A 12,088-nucleotide genomic window follows, 5' to 3' on the forward strand; every position below is an offset into this window, starting at 1 on the left:
AATCCCAGCTACTTGGGAGGCTGAGGCAGGAGAATTGCTTGAACCCGGGAGGTGGAGGTTGCAGTGAGCCAAGATCATGCCATTGTAGTCCAGCCTGGGCAGCAGAGCAAGACTCTGTCTCAAAAAAAAAAAAAAAAAAAAGGTAGCTCCATGCATGTTATTGCTCCTGAAGACCTTCCAGTGGGACAAGATATGGAGATGAAAGACAGTGACATCAATGATCCTGACCCTGTCTAGGCCTAGGCTATTGTGTGTGTTCATTTCTTAGTGCTTAATAAAATGTTTAAAGAGTAAAAAATAAAAATAAAACAATTTCAAAATAGAAAAAGCTTGTAGAATAAAAATACAAAGAAAGAAACTATTTTTATACTACTATACAATGTGTTTGTGTTTTATGCTGCGTTACCTACAAAAAAGTCTAAAATTTTTATAAAATAAAAATGAGTAAGCTAACGTTAACTTATTACTGAAGAAATAATAATAATAATAAATAATTGAAGAAAGAAAAATATATTCTGGCCAGGTGCAGTGGCTCATACCTGTAATCCCAGCACTTTGCGAGGCCAAGGCAGGCGGATCACCTCAGGTCAGGAGTTTGAGACCAGCCTGGCCAACATAGTGAAACCCCATTTCTACTAAAAATACAGAAATTGGCCAGGTGCGGTGACTCACGCCTATAATCCCAGCACTTTGGGAGGCCAAGGTGGCTGGCTCACAAGGTCAGGAGTTCGAGACTAGCCTGGCCAACATAGTGAAACCCCATCTCTACCAAAAATACAAAAACATTAGCTGGGCTTGGTGGCGAGCACCTGTAATCCCAGCTACTCAGGAGGCTGAGGCAGGAGAATTGCTTGAACCCGGGAGGCGGAGGTTGCAGTGAGCTGAGATTGTGCCATTGTACTCCAGCCCAGGTGACAACGCAAGACTCCATCTCAAAATAAATAAATAAATAAGAAGAATACAAAAATTAGCCGGGTGTGGTGGTGCACCTCTGTAATCTCAGCTACTCGGGAGCCTGAGGCACAAGAATAGCTTGAACCCAGGAGGTGGAGTTTGCAGTAAGCTGAGATAGGGCCACTGCACTCCAGCCTGCTGGGCAACAGAACAAGACTGTGTCTCAAAAAAAAAAAAAAAGAAGAAGAAGAAAAATATATTTTTATAAATGTAGTATAGCCTAAGTGTACAGTGTTTATAATGTCTACATTAGTGCATGGTAATGTCATTCCTAGGCTTTCACCTTCACTCACCACTCACTCACTGATTCACCCAGAGCAACTTCCAGTCCTGCCAGCTCCATTCATGTAAGGGCCCTATATAGTGTACCATTATTTTTATCTTTTCTTCTGTATTTTTGCTGTACTTTTTCTATGTTTAGATATGTGTAGACACACAGATACTTACCATTGTGTTATAATTGCCTACAGTATTCAGTACAGTAACATGCTGTACAGGTTTGTAGCCTAGGAGGAACAGGCTATACCATATAATCCAGGTGTGTAACAGGCCATACCATCAGTCTGTATAAGTGCACTCTATAATGTTCAAACAACTATGAAATCACCTAATGACACATTTCTCAAAACATATTCCTTTGGTCAAGCGAGACATGACTGTACTAGTTCTATCATCACTTCTCTGCTCAAAAACATTCAGAGCTCCCCCTGGTCATTAAAAGACATTCTGGAATCACACCTTTGAATGACTTTCCAGGTGTTACCTTAGTTGCTATATCCTGTCTCTCCCTAAACTCTTACAGCTCTACTATTGATAGTTTTTATTTTAGCATTTGATCATATACCAGCTTTGTATTGCTACTTAATTTATTCTTGGTTGTAGATCTAATTTTTTTTTTTGAGACGGAGTTTCACTCTTGTTGCCCAGGCTGGAGTGCAGTGGCATGATCTCAGCTCACTGCAACCTCCACTTTCCGGTTTCAAGTGATTCTCCTGCCTCAGCCTCCCGAGCAGCTGGGATTACAGGAGCCTGCCACCATGCCTGGCTAATATTTGTATTTTTAGTAGAAATGGGGTTTCACCATGTTGGCCAGGCTGGTCTCGAACTCCTGACCTTGTGATCCACCCACCTTAACCTCCCGAAGTGCTGGGATTACAGGTGTTAGCCACTGCACCCAGCCGACAGATCTAATTTTTTTAACAGAATTGAAAGGTCCATGGTGATAATGTCCACTTTTTTTCTTCTTAAGCACAGGTGGCTTATACCTGAGCTGAAAGACTAAATTCCTTGAGCATGGGAATTAATCACTTTGTCCACAGAATCTAGGAAAGCATTTGATACCAAATTCCTGCTCAATAAAGTATTGAATTGAATGAATTAGGACAGGTGCTTGGTACATGAGTTGAATAATTCACATTTCTTCCAGCAGATGTCGCTAACTTTCAGGCTTAAATTTAAGGCTTTAATAAATAAGGCATTACATTTAAAACTTAGCTTAACTATTAAACTGATATTTATATTTTCAAACTGTAAATTTCTTCCTTGTGTTATTGTAAACTTCTGGAATTCCTTTTGCTATGCTTTTAGGAGTACTTCTTTGGCCAGTCTCCAATGGGTTCATTTCCTTCTGATTTTTTTTCCAAGCAGTGTTTTGCTTGCTGTACTCACAGATGATGATGGTGGTGGTAATAACAATGGCTGACAACGTGCTGGATGCAGGGCTAAGCACTTCATGTGTATTATCTCACTTGAGATTCCTATAGCACCGCTGTGAGGTAGGAACTGTTATTACCCCTATTTTACTGTTGAGGAAACTGGGGAACATTAAGTAACTTAGTCAAAAGTCTCACAGCTTCAAGGTGACAGAATCAGAATTCAAACTTCAGAATTTTAACAATTTTAGCATGTTGTCATTAAGCTTTTTTCTGTTTCATTACACAGTTTTTGTAAACATCATTTTGCTAAATTTTTAACCTGGGTGCCAACGTTTGCTTATCACTAATAATATGTTTTGCAAATTAATAATAAAGTGAATTTTTTTAACATGTTCACTTTCTTCAATGAAAATCTCAAAGAGTGGGCTTGTGCCCTTCACGTTTTCTGATTAGCATCTCTCATGCGTATTAGATTGGTACATTCTTTTTAACTAGAAAAATGGATGTTTGAACTTAAAAAATTTAAAACCCAAGCTTCTCTCTCACATCTAAACTGTGTTCAAAATGCTTGATGAAGTTTTTTTCATCAAAGGCATATCTTTAAAAAGAACTCCTGCAAAACAGCGAGCACAGCCCAGCACAGAGAAGTGCTCTGTAAGTACTACCTATTAAAATTATTACTATCTTCATCTATATGGATGCAAACAAAAAGATTAGAAAGAAAGATATCAAGAAGATAAAAGAGATTGTTTAGGGCTATGGTGAGCATTTATTATTTTTATCTGACCAACTTTTTTTTTTTTTTTTCTTGTACAGATGGGGTCTTGGTATGTTTGCCAAGGCTGGTCTTGAACTCCTGGCCTCAACTGAGCCTCCTGTCTTGGCCTCCTAAAGTTCTGAGATTACAGGCATGTTCCATTGTGCCCAGCCCCACTCAGTGTTTTTTCCTATCTGACTTTGGGAACAGTATTGTTCCTTATTTTGAGGACTTCTCCCATACACTGATTCTATGAGCTTTGGGGCAGCTGCCAATCATGGAATTGTGCTGTCCTGGCCACCCAGGTGGACATGTGATCCAGCCAGGCCAGGCTCAGCACTTCCTCAAGATTAATTGATCTGATATTGGGAGGAAAAAGTCCTTCCTCTCCTTTAAGGAAAATTAAGCAAAATGAAACTAAATAAATTTTCTAAAAACAGATATTTGCCAATCCATGTTGAAAAAAATAGATCTATATTTCACACCATTTACAAAAATTCCAAATGAATCAAAAGACTTAACAAACCTATTAAAAGAAAACAAAAAGGAGAATATACTTAAGAGTAGACCTTCTAAAACATTATAAAAATGCTAACGCCTTAAAAAATGGTGAATAAGTGCCATTTTATCAAATTTCTGAACTTTTACATAACATCATTGCAAATAAGTTTAAAAGACAACTAGAAGACTGGGAGGAAATATTTGTAACATATATAACAATCAATGTTATTTATTTATTTATTTAGAGACAGGGTCTCCCTCTGTCACCCAGGCTGCAGTGCAGCGGTGCAATTATGATTTACTGCAGCCTTGACCTCCAAGGCTCAAGTGATCCTCCTAACCTCAGCCTCTGGAGTAGCTGGGACAACAGGTGTATGCCACCATATCTGGCTAATTTTTGTAGACATAGGGTCTTGTTATGTTGCTTAGGCTTGTCTCGAACTCCTGGACTCCCACCTTGGCCTCCCAAAGTGCTGAGATTACAGGTGTGAACCACCATGCATGGCAATGGATTAATATCAAAATCAGCAAAGAACTCATAATCCATAAATAAGAGAAAAACAAGAATAAGAATAGACAATTCACAGAAGAGGTGGTATAAATGCTGAACAAACATATAAAAGATGCTCAACCTTGCCACTTATCAGAGTGATACCAAACATATATTTTTATGAAAAGTTCTATGAAATGAAATAAAATACCATGCCTGTGTCACCCATAATATTTAAAAAAATTCAAAAATTGATAATATTTATTGTTAGAAAGTATACTTGTAAAGGGACTTTCTCATACACTATTGGTGGTAGTAAAAATTTCATAACATTATAGAGTGCAATTTTAAAAAGTAGTACTTGGCCTGGCACGGTGGCTCATGCCTGTAATTCCAGCACTTTGGAAGGCTAAGGTGGGTGGATCACCTGAGGTCAGGAGTTCGAGACCAGTCTGGCCAACATGATGAAACCCTGCCTCTACTAAAAATACAAAATAAAAAAAAAATTAGCTGGGCATGGTGGCAGGTGCCTGTAATATCAGCTACTAGGGAGACTGAGGCAGGAGAATTGCTTGAACCCAGGAGGAGCCGAGATTGTGCCACTGCACTCCAGCCTGGGTGACAGAGTGCAACTGTCTCAAAACAAAACAAACAAAAACTACATATACATATAACCATAGATAAACATAATATACTACAGATGATAGAAATATAAACATAAATGTGATGCACCCTAAATGATAAATGCCAAGCTAGTAGTAACCATCTCTGATGAGAGATTAGGATTAGGGATCATCATTAAGAATAATTTTAAATTCATCTGAACTGCTTGACTTTTGATAACGAAAATATATTCATTTAGTGCTTATATACTTAAAAATAAATAATTAAAAAGAAAGTACTGAATGTGGGTTTTCATTTAGTTTCTAAAGAGACTGACTGCATTCTTGAGACTAGATCGGGTCAAATGTGGGTACAGCACGGCTCCTCCGTCTTCCCTTGCTTCCCCTCTACTCCCTCTGCGTTGCTAAGGATTCTCTTGTTGACATCTGCTTATCCCAGATTCTTCACTATGACTTTCTAAACTCTCCAATCTTCTAAACCTCATCAAAGTTTACCCATTCTTTGAGCCAGTTCTTCAGGTGATTACCTAATATGATAAATTAATTCCTTATAAATTATGATAATAGTGTTGCATATTATATCTCACAGATAAATTGTTTACTTTTACCAGGAATCTTTAATACATTATTTTTTTAATTTATGTATTTATTTTGTCGAGACAGGATCTCCCTGTGTTGCCCAGCCTAGTCTTGATTGAATTTCCGGCTTTAAGTAAAGTGATCTTCCTACCTCGGCCTTCTAAAATACTGGAATTATAGGTGTGAGCCACTGTGCCAGACCTTGGTACATTGTTTTAAAGAAAAGATGAATGGTGACCATTTTAGGAAAGTCAGTGTGAAATATATATAAGAGAAGAGAGATTTTTAGAACCCTCCTCATCAAATTATAGAGGGCCTACCTTCCATATTTATAAGTGACCTTCATCTTATTGACTGTCAAGGTTGTTTAAAACTCATTTATATGTTAAGTCATAAAATTTGCTAAGATATTATTATATTATCTGTGATCACTATAAATGGAAGACAGTTATTTTGCAAATTCTACATATTTCCTTAGTTTTTCAGTCTTTAAGATAGGGGGAGTTTGAGTAAGCTGTAGAATGTATATTTATTATTTCATTGTGAATAAGAATCTTCTTGAGATTCCTTCAAGAGACTTAAAGCAGTACTACTTTATAATAAATATAATTGATAGCTTTTTTCAAATGCTTCGTATGAGCCTTCTTACATTCCAAAACATCTGCATGCCCCAGTAAAAGTGCATTGGAAAGGTTCGAAATAAGCTAATAGTTTAAAGTAATTGCTGGTGAGATCATTTAATACAATTAAAACTTTAAAATTAATTGATTATTCTTATTTTAATTTAAAACAGACACATAAATCTATTAAAAATTCACAGCTGGCCAGGCGTGGTGGCTCATGCCTATAATCCCAGCATTTTGGGAGGCCAAAGTGAGTGGACCACCTGAGGTCAGGAGTTCAAGACCAGCCTGACCAACATGGTGAAACCCCGTCTTTACTAAAAATACAAAAATTAGCTGGGTGTGGTGGTGCAGGCCTGTAATCCCAGGTACTTGGGAGGCTGAGGCAGGAGAATCACTTGAATCTAGGAGATAGATGCTGAGGTGAGCCAAGATCACACCACTGCACTCTAGCCTGGGCAACAGAGACCCTCGTCTCAAAAAAAAAAAAAAAAAAAATGTGGTTTCATACCGTATTCCACAATGGAATATTATTTTGACATAAAGGAATGAAGTACTCATGTATTATACAACATGGATGAACCTTGAAAACATATTAAGTAAAAGAAGCCCGCATATTGCATAATTTCATTTATTGGAGATGCCCAGAATAAGTAAATCCATGAAGACAAAAATTAGATTAGTGGTTTTCAGAGGCTGTGGGGGTGGGGATGAGGAATGACTGCTCTCGAGTACAAGGTTCCTTTTTGCAGTGATAAACATTTTCTAAAATTAGATTGTGGTGATACTGGCATCAATATATTCATGCCTCTGTGAATACATTGAAAACCTTTGAATTATACACTTTAAAACCATGAGTTTTATGGAGTTTTATGGTATGTGAGATATATCTTTATAAAGCTGTAAAAATGTCCACACATAACACAAAACAACCTAGATATTAAATTTCATTATGTAAATATTTTTGAAACTATGTATTTCAGATGATGGAATCTCCATATACATATGGGGACAGAAAATTAGGCTTCTGAACTCTGATATGAGAAATGGGCTCTATCTATCATTGCAAATAGTTTCCTCAGGGACCAATTCAAACATATATTTTGTTTTTGCTTTTTTTTAGCATCTTGGGCTTGAAGAATCAATGTAAAAATATATTACGATACAAAGGTAAATCCAATAAAACACAAAGCTAGATGCACTGAAGTAAAACTATTCCAAGTTTGTCAAAGAGAATGCTTGCTTATAAACCATGTTTACCAAAACCAAAAGGGAGATAGATCTTCAATGTCTTTTTTTTTTTTTTTTTTAAGGCAGGGTCTCACTCTGTCACCCAGACTGGAGTGCAGTGGTGCCATCTCAGCTCACTGCAACCTCCGCCTCCCAGGTTCAAGCACTTCTCCTGCCTTGGCCTCTTGAGTAGCTGAGACTACAGGCATGTGCCACCACACCCGACTAATTTCTGTATTTTTAGTAAAGACGGGGTTTTGCAATGTTGGCCAGGCTGGTCTCAAACTCCTGGCCTCAAGTGATCTGCCTGCCTCGGCCTCCCAAAGTGCTGGGATTACAGGCATGAGCCGCTGCACCTGACCTTATCTCTTACATTTTTATTTCTCTAAGTAGTATTTATATTTTAAAAGAGTTCTCTGGTTAACCTACAGGAACGAAGCAGGAAAGATTTAATTTTAGGCAGCTAGAGGAAAACTATTAGGGTAGAGATGCCTCATCTGCCAGCTCAAATTATGCAGAGGAGATAACTTGTCTGTAAAATTGGTTCTTCCTACCATGCAGTGGTCTTGATGCTTCTTTTACTTGTTCTATGAGGACTCAAAATCCAACAGAAATGTCTAAGTGCTGTATTTTTAGGAGCAGATGAAAACTTACACATAAATTTTAGTTCAGTTTGTTACGAAGTTTAAAGTCAAAGTGACCTCAAAAAACAGTATCACTTTGTTGAGTGTTGAAAGTACAAGAAGCTAAACAAGGATTACTGTCACTACTAGTTATATTTGTCATTTGGAAATCACTCTCAATTTAAGAAATATTTGGTTGATTTACTTTTTGTTAAAGCAGTGTGTGTGTGTGTGTGTTTAAAGGAAATCACATATAATTATTTATTATTGTTTTTCATTTATAAGGTTGCTAGACTTTGGCTATTTGTCCCCTCTAAACCTCATTTTGAAATGTGATCCCCAGTGTTTGAAGTGGGTCCTAATGGGAGGCATTTGGGTCATGAGGGTGGCTCCTCCATTTTATTTTTATTTTATTTATTTATTTTTTTTGAGACAGAGTCTCGCTCTGTCGCCCAGGCTGGAGTGCAGCGGTGCGATCTTGGCTTACTGCAAGCTCTGCCTCCCGGGTTCAAATAATTCTCCTGCCTCACCCTCCCGATCAGCTGGGACTACAGGCTCTTGCCACCATGCCCAGCTAATTTTTTGTATTTTTTAGTAGAGATGGGGTTTCACCGTGTTAGCCAGGATGGTCTCAATCTCCTGACCTCATGATCCACCCACCTCGGCTTCCCAAATTGCTGGGGGGTGGCTCCTTCATGAACAGATTAATGCTTCCTCTGTGGGAAGAGGTGAGTGAGTTCTTGCTCTATTAGTTCCCAAGAGGGTTGGGTGTTAAAAAGAGCCTGGCACCTCCTCCCTGTCTTGCTTCCTGTCTCCCCATGTGATCTCTGCACGTGCCAGCTCCCCTTCACCTTCCACCATGAGTGGAAGCAACTTGAGACCCACACCAGAAGCAGATGCTGGTGCCATGCTTCTTTGGGCCAATTAAACCTCTTTTCCTTATAAATTGTCCAGCCTCAGGTAATTATGGCAACACAAAATGGACAAAGGATCTGTGATATCTGGGTATATATCACAGATCCAGATACAAACACTTAAAAGATCTATGTTTTTGTTGGTGGTGGTCACTTAATGTTCTTTTCCGCCTTGAATTCAAATGGCAAATAATGAGAGACCAGTTCACAGAGCATAAGAGGACAGCCCTCATTTCTGCCTCTCAGACTAAAAGATATAGACTGTCCAAAATGAAACTGGATGGATGGAGAACTGGTCAAAGCTAGCCATGTAAAGCGGTGATCTCAAGCTGGAGGGAATTTTGTCTCCCAAGGAATATTTGGCAAGTTTGGAGACATTTCTGGTTGTCGCAGTTGGAGATGTTACTGGCGTCTAATGGATAGAGGCCAGGGATGCTGCCAAATATCCCACAATGCACAAGATCCCTCCTATAACAATCATCCAGCCCCAAATGTTCACAGTGCAGAGTTGGAGAAATCCTTATCTGAAGCAATACTATGTCATGAATGGCTAAATTAACCAAATTCCAACCAAAAAAACTAAAGGTTATTGATATGGTTTGGCTCTGTGTCCCCACCCAAATCTCACGTTGAATTGTAATTCCCCCTGCTGGGGGAGGGGTCTGGTGGGAAGTGATTGGATTGTGGAGATGGATTTCCTCCTTGCTGTTTTTGTGATAGTGAGTGAGTTCTCATGAGATCCGGTTGTTTCAAAGTGTGTGGCACTTCCCCCTTCGCTCTCTCTCTCCTGCCGCCATGTGAAGACATGCTTGCTTCCCCTTCACCCTTCTGTCATAATTGTAAGTTTCCTGAGGCCTCCCCAGCCATGCCTCCTGTACAGCCTGTGGAATTGTAACTCAATTAAACCTCTTTTCTTTATAAATTACCCAATTTCAGGTGGTTTTTTATAGCAGTGAGAGAATGGACTAATACAGTTATAGTTTCAAAAATAGAGAAATGCCAGTAGCTTGACAGAACATCAGTCTAATTAACCAAAAATGTTTCAACCTAAGGTAGTTACTTGAATTTGGAAAAGGAGCCCATGAGACTGAAAGCCTAGCTCTAAGCTCTGGTGACTCACCCATGGTCCCATCCTGAGACAGGGCCTGAGCCATCAGCCCCTGGCCTGAGACACCTCCATCCTCCGCAAGAGCAATCTGTACTCAGTTCACAGTGCAATTCTCATCACAAGGCACCCATCATGATCACATCAAAGGTCAGAACACATGTAACCTGTTTCTACAGGACTCCCTTTATCAGAAGTTGTGTAGAATTCAAATAATATTTTAAACACGCTAAATTGAATAACATTTCTTTTGTAAATTTGCTTAAAACTATAATGACAATTATTGCTGATACAGTGAAAAAGAAGAATGAAGAAAGGAGGAGCTGTCTGACACAACAAATACTGATTTTCATTGACCAAGTTGGAAATCATGAGTGCCCTATGCAGAACAATACAAATAAGGACATTAGGTAGGAGGTGGCAAGTGTGTGGGGCAGATCCAGTCTAGGTGACCTAAACTCAGGCTCACAGAGAGTGGGAGGAACCCAGCGAGGCTTCAAAGGCACTGAAACATTACATATCTTGATTTTGGTTGTGGTTTTACACATTCATACATACATACATTCCTATCTATCTCTCTACCAATAGGTCCCTCTACATCTAGATTGAGAGAAACATGTAAGTATGTGTGTGTGTGTGTGTGTTTGTATGTGTGACTCGCGCAATTTACGGTAAGTTGAAAACAAAAATTTTTTAAGAGACAGACTTGTCCAAGAGCAGTGGTGCAATTAGAGCTCACTGTAGCCTCAAACTCCTGGGTGTAAGTGATCCTCCTACCTCAGCTTCCTGAGTAGCCAGGATTTCAGGCCTGAGCCACCATGCCTAGCAAAAAAAAAAAGGCTGAGGACAATAGGAAATTTCCCACAACTTGCATCTGCTTTAAGGAGTCTGGCCTTAATAGGAAATTGTAATTGTCCATTTCACAGCAGGAGGCAAAGAATTCCTGGCTTGACTCACAGATACACACAAGACCTGGGAATTCTTCAAAAATGTTTGGAGAGGAGAACTCCAAGAAAAAGCTAGGGAGCTTGCAGTATGAAGATTTGCACCAAGTGATAATATAAACTGATCTCATTTATAACAACTGGTCCAATGTAGAATCTCCCTGAGTCAGCTAAGAATTAGAACCATGTTTGACCACATCTAGTTCACCTGTAAAGCTAGCTCAGCACATTTCTGATTCTTTAAAAACATTACTAAGATCATCCATCAGCCAACTGCTATCACAAGACTAAACAGCTGCTTAAGAGAAATAGCTCGGTTGGTTTGTGTTTCTTAATTTACTGGTTTCTAAAAATTGCCTTTTTTATCAAATACCTCATCTCTTGCCTTCATTTTTCTCTTTTAGATATACTTCATGTTGTAGTGTCTGGCGATTTATTAAAAGAGATCAGATTTGATACCAATGAACTCAGTCAAAAAGGTATTAGAAAGACCTAGATGGCTAATCTTTTATATAATGCTTCTGCATAGCTTATATTCTGTCTTAGAGCTGCCAGAGATTTCTTTTTAATATGTAGAGCCTCAGAGAAACAGGTATATCCCAAGTTGCTCAGTGTAACTGTCCAAATAATAATAATAACTTTAGCAACACATTCTATAATAGGAGTGTCATTTAAGGAGGAAAGGGGGGTTGCTTTGGAGTACTTCGTTTCTGCTTGGGAGAAGCACAATTTCTAAACCTAAATATTTCTGGGTTTCGATCCTGGATAAGTCATGTATTTATTAGTTTTGCGACCTTGGACAAGTTACTTAACTTATCTTAGCCTACATTTTCTCATCTATAAAATAGAGGAAACAGCTGGGTGTGGTGGTGCAAGCCTGTAGTCCCAGATACTCAGGAGGCTGAGGTGGGAGGATCGCTTGAGACAAGGAGGTCTGGGCTGTAGTGCGCTATGCCAATCAGTGTCTGCACTAAGGTCAGCATCAATTTGGTGACCTCCTGGGAGCAAGGAACTACCAGCTTGCCTAAGGAGGGGTGAACCGGCCCAGGTCAGAAATGGAGCAGGTCAAAATTCCCGTGCTGATCAGTAG

At 39.1% G+C, this 12,088-nt stretch overlaps 1 long non-coding RNA gene across 1 annotated transcript in view; it reads left to right on the forward strand.

Moving 5' to 3' along the window:
* The window catches only part of LOC129398054 (uncharacterized), a 69,498-nt gene that overhangs the window by 35,889 nt on the left and 21,521 nt on the right, over window positions 1-12,088 (forward strand). The window lies entirely within an intron of this gene.

This window comes from Pan paniscus, chromosome 5 (genome assembly GCF_029289425.2).
Source record: "Pan paniscus chromosome 5, NHGRI_mPanPan1-v2.0_pri, whole genome shotgun sequence".
NCBI lineage: Eukaryota > Metazoa > Chordata > Mammalia > Primates > Hominidae > Pan > Pan paniscus.